Source organism: Apodemus sylvaticus, chromosome 21, assembly GCF_947179515.1.
Source record: "Apodemus sylvaticus chromosome 21, mApoSyl1.1, whole genome shotgun sequence".
Lineage (NCBI taxonomy): Eukaryota > Metazoa > Chordata > Mammalia > Rodentia > Muridae > Apodemus > Apodemus sylvaticus.
Genome location: NC_067492.1, coordinates 60,418,602 through 60,424,601, shown reverse-complemented (window position 1 = coordinate 60,424,601; position 6,000 = coordinate 60,418,602).

Here is a 6,000-nt window from a genome sequence, read left to right as displayed (position 1 = left end):
ATCTTACACCAGTCAGAATGGCTAAGATTAAAAATTCAGGAGACAGCAGGTGTTGGAGAGGGTGTGGAGAAAGAGGAACACTCCTCCGTTGCTGGTGGGGTTGCAAATTGGTACAACCACTCTGGAAAGCAGTCTGGCGGTTCCTCCGAAAACTGGGCACCTCACTTCCAGAAGATCCTGCTATACCACTCCTGGGCATATACCCAGAGGATTCCCCACCATGTAATAAGGATACATGCTCTACTATGTTCATAGCAGCCCTATTTATAATTGCCAGATGCTGGAAAGAACCCAGGTATCCCTCAACAGAAGAGTGGATGCAAAAAATGTGGTATATCTACACAATGGAGTACTATTCAGCCATTAGAAACAATGAATTCATGAAATTCTTAGGCAAATGGATGGAGCTAGAGAACATCATACTAAGTGAGGTAACCCAGACTCAAAAGGTGAATCATGGTATGCACTCACTAATAAGTGGTTATTAACCTAGAAAACTGGAATACCCAAAACATAATCCACACATCAAATGAGATACAAGAAGAAAGGAGGAGTGGCCCCTGGTTCTGGAAAGACTCAGTGAAACAGTATTCGGCAAATCAGAACGGGGAACTGGGAAGGGGTGGGAGGGAGGACAGGGGAAGAGAAGGGGGCTTACAGGACTATCGAGGACTGGGGGGGGCTAGAAAAGGGGAAATCATTTGAAATGTAAATAAATTATATCGAATAAAAAAAAAGATATACCTTTTTCACAAAAAAAAAATACATTTTAGAGGGGCCTTGGAGAGAGAGGAGAGAGAGAGAGAGAGAGAGAGAGAGAGAGAGAGAGAGAGAGAGAGAGAGACTGACTATTTTATGGAGAGCTAGCCTTATCCAGCATGTTTTCCATAAGGTCCTCATGTATGTAGACTGACATAGCTCTTCTCAAATCCAGGAATATATATGCCAGAGCCAATAACTGGCTGGGGCCTAGGCCTTGGAAACTTTTCCTGAGGCCCCAATATACTGAGAAAAAAATAGAGCTCCTTTTCTAAAGCCAGGAATATGCTTGGGAGAGCTGGTAATGGTCTGGGGCCAGGGCCTTCAGGACATTTTACATCCTCAGAACCCAACTCTGTCCACCATATGGGGCTGCAATTAACAGTCCTAAGGCCACTGTTGGCTTGGGCAGTAATGTTCTTGAGATAAGGTGTATTCTCTTTCTGAAGCATTGTTTATGAGACCCCCCCCCCAAGTTTGTCCTATTGTGTCATAGTTTCTGGTGGCTTCATAGAAGTCTCCAATTTCTTTCCATTTTCCCTCTGTATGTAGTTCACAAGATGCTATTCTTAAGAGCTTTACATAGTAGCATAAGGCATGGCTTCTCTAAGAACTTCCCACCACAACATTTATATATCTTACCTTGTACTATTTCTCTTTTCCATCATCTGAAATCTCTGACTTATAAGCCTGTCACTGAAGAATGACCCTTTGTATTAGGGTACTCATGTAATTTGGAAATAATTTCTGGAATATCTTTTCTGTGTGAATCTTCCGTCTTCCTAATTGACTACACTTGCAATCTCCTGTCCCTTTTCAATTTTCTGAAGTATAACATGGGTCCTAAAACTAAAAGGGCATTAGCCAGAGCCAAATTCATGCTGTCGTTAAAGACATTTTTAAGTAATATTTAATTTTATGTATAGTGATTTCTCCATGTGAAATTATGTTAATTCTAAGACAGCTGTATCTTCAACCTTTTAAGAAAATGTTTCCAAAAAACATTATGATGATTGAGGTCACCTCGGTATCAGTATGGTGCACCCCAGGGAAATCACCTTGTTTTCCTCTTTATTAAACTTCCTGCATTCTTTAGGTACAAGCTTGTGTACCACAACAGAGTTTTAAAATTTACCATTGGAATCAAGTAGTGAATTGTCCATTGCAGCAACAAAAATGGATTTGCAAGTCAAACATGGCTTTTAACTTCAGAACAGGAAATGAGAATCAGTTTTCTCTGTACACTGCTTCGTGAAATAGGATAGGCAATAGCTACATCACTGTTTAAAGTTTAAGAAAGTCAGCTGTTGTGGTGGAAAACAGTAAATATTTTGGGGGTGTACAATTTGGGTAGGTTAGCTTGAGCCAGTGGATATTGAATTACGAATTCGGGGACTCTCCTGTTGAGATATACGGAATGCTCACTGATATAGTTAAGACAGCTCAGAAATTGAGACACAAACCATTGGCTGTGCTGTGTTTGTCTGCAGTAACATTTTACATGGGGACAAGATCAAATACTGTCTTATTCATGTCATTCCTTCTAACAGGGAATGTCTGTTCTATTTCAAAGTTAGTTTACCTATGTATTTTTTAAAATATATTTATTTTCTTTTATAGTCAATTGTTGGTATTAATTTTTTATTCTGTTTTCTCTATGTTTCACTCCTCTAATCTCTTATTTGTTTCTATTCACCAATGTTTCTTCATCAATAAGAACTTAATTTCTTTTACTCAGAGGCTTTAATATTTGAAAACGGGGGTCCCCCCACGATGATATCACAGGGTCAGGCACTGGCAGGGAGCTGATGGGCAGTGCTCAGGCAGGGTGATGGGGTTAGGGGTTGCAAGGTCAGGAGTCACAAGGTCAGGGATTGCAGAGGGATCAGCTAATGAAATAACCATGTATTGAATAATGTACACTGAATGATTAAAAGTCCTAAAAATTCTTGTATGGACGAAGCAACAAAATTATTTGTTTACATACTGCAAGGCTATTAGGAGAGAGATTATTAGCTTGGAGAGAGATTCTAAGGAAGAGGTGTCTGATAGTAGAAAAACAAATGGTACAATTAATTAAAAAAGTATTGGTCAGATTGTTTCTAAGGCATTGATCATGTTAGAGAAACATTCTACCACTAAGGTAAACTTCATGACTCCATCTGCATTCTAAAAAAATTGCAGGGCAGGCTGTATGAAAACACTCATTTGCTATCTTGATCATCCCAAAACTGGTCCTTAGGAATGGCTGATAGAATATTATGAATACTAGGATTGTTTTGCCATCTGACAGAAAATAAATATGCCTCAGGCCACAGTTTCTATTACGGAGGGTTTAGTCTGGGAATTACTGATATCAAACTGTTCTCTACCAGAAGATGGTGCTAGTAGAGAAAGCTAGGTTAGTCTATCCATCTGGTATTATTTTCCAAAGCAACTAAACACTATACAGAGGACCCCAGGTGAGTAAGGCACAGCTAGGAGCAGGTTATTTACAGGTACTAAGATAGAGAGTGACACCTACTCAGTATAGAAATTACTTAGTTCTGGGTCCTAGTGCTAGTCTCACCTAGTTACAGTGTGTCTACAGATGGCACTATCTCTGTCTGGGTCAGTTTACAGATACCAGGTGACCTATGGCAGAATGTCAGCAAAGAATCAACCATACTTCTCTGGATGCTGACCTTTTAAAAATTCCTGATTTGACAGCATAAATGGCATCGTCATCTGTCCCTCATATATTCTAAACTTGTGCAGGCATGCAGTCCACCATAAATACTTTTCCTCTACTGTTCTCTATGCATTGGCCCTCTATGCAGAAGAACTTTAAGTTCTTCTCAACAAGCCTTCATTATTATGAATCCTACGTCCTAGGAAATTATGGCGATTCTAAAGCACATTATCCAGACAGAGGCCATCAAAGGTTATGCGTTCAGGTGGATGGTGCTCTGCCTGCATGGACTCACACAGAAGGACTCAGGGTGCAGTCTATTCTATTATGTTGGCAGGAGTTGATGCTACAGGTCTTGGCTCACACAAAACTACATTTTTTTCTCCAGTTTTCAAAACAGGATTCTAGAAATCTGGGTATCTGTTACTGCAGAGTTAGATAATGTCCATATTCTCGGAATGAGCTGAAATAGTAGAACAGCTTCAAATATAGCAAAGGGATTACAAAGTGTCTCCAAGCTGAGCACACAAACCAAAAGTTGTGCTGTTTAAAATGTGGCTCTGACACCTCAGCCCTATAAGAACATCGAAAGTGTGAAACAGAAAAATTTGTAGGACATAAATCAGAACCCTGGCTTTCACATTCTGGGAGAATGGGAAAGAATGTAAATGTTTATGCAAAAACCAAAAGGGAGAGAAGGTGACAGTAAGATAGCTACACACACACACACACACACACACACACACACACAATTAGAGAAAGAGTGAGATCACGGTGGGATGCAGGACAAATGTATGGAGGAAGATTGTCACAGAATGCAAGGCACAATGAACAGCAATAAGTGTACAGACCCAAGGCTTTGAAGTAGAGCACTGCTTTAAAAAATAAAGTGGATTTCATGAACGGCAAGCTTATATCCAGAGTATCCAGAAATCAGTTACATGCCAAAACATTGAAACGCCTCACCACAAACTCCCAGCAGCTTGAATGTCACAAAGGCAACAGGTTCCAAGCCATTTCTCAATTCCTGCTGAGAACACACACTTCACCGCTTCAAACCATAAATTCTTTCACTCAGAACACAGTCCTACGTTTCATTTGAATGAAGCATAGGGGATCATTTTACATCCCATTCCTACCCAAGTTTTTCTGGTTTAGCCTCACCTAGAATATCATTTGGGGACATGTGGTTAGTCACAGGACATCCTAAGGGTACAGACTCATAAAACAAATACCTTAAAACTACAAGATGAGGACATTGCAGACCAAAAACTGACACCATGGAGTTTGAAACAATATATAGCTATAGTCAACGGATCTTTCAGTGATGACTCTCAGGGGATGCCACAGCTCATTTCTCTCACTGGAAATCAAGTGTGTGGTTAGAATGTCTGCCCTCTTTTCTTACTTCTTAGTGAGGGCAGTAGTGGGTAGGGTTCATGGCTGTCTGCCAACTTCCTTAAGTAGAAGAACACAAGTAAAGTTGTGTAGTGAGACAGCATAGAGAAAGGGCAAACCATGCTGAGGCCCAAAGAGTTTACCTGGAAACCAGTGGAATGCTAATGCTTTGGCCCAGGCTGAAGGTGACTGCTCTAGGGATCTCAGCTCTCCCATAATCTTATAGAATGTTGGATATCTAAGTAGCCAGGCATTTCCTCTACCTCCATACACATGCTTATAATGACCACAAAGATGGCCTCTCCAGGCTTATTTACAATGACATAGGGTGCTGTGAATGGATGGAGAGAAAGCAAGTTGGTTGCAAAGGCTAGAGATATCCACTTCCTTCCTGTGATTTAGCCCAAAATCCTTGTTAGAAACATGTTCTAGGATCACCTTCAACTGAGAAGTAGGTGTATAAAACAAGGATTGCAATTTGGTGTCCAAATATGGAAAGCCACACTGGGCCAACACAAATTATTAACACAAGATTGGTAATCTGGTAGGCATCCAACCTATACACAGGATCAAATGTTTCTCACTGATTCACACAGCACGTTTGATCAAGTCTTCAGAAAGATATAGTGCTGGCATAGATACTGAATGGATTTCTAATAGATTCTAAAATTCAATCTGTAATTTTGTCTAATATTTCTCCCTAAGCAAATTTGTATATGAGATATTCATGGAGAAGGGACCATGACCTAGAACAGTTTGAGGAATCTCTGAGAAGCCATCTTCGCTGCGCGACTCCGCTGCCCTGGGTGACGAGCAGAGGTTGCTGAAGCCCTCACCATACTGAACAGCTTTGCAGGCATCAGGAGTCTCACTTGTGCTCTTCTTCTATTTTCCATGGCCCTTCTCAATCTCTTCATTTTTAAATGCCAGTCAGACAAAATTAACTGATAATATCAGGCAAAAATTAAGTAAACAGAAAAAAAAGAATGAGAATATGTTTTCAATCACAAGGAAGATGTGGTCCTGGTAAAGGCTCAGTGAGTCATGGAACAGTGATGGCTGTTCTTCACAATAGTGGGTAACAGAAACGGTGCCACTGTGAATTTAATGAACTTTCCAGCTTATAATAATTTGCGAAAGGTACATTAGTATGTTCATCACAAAAGACAGGA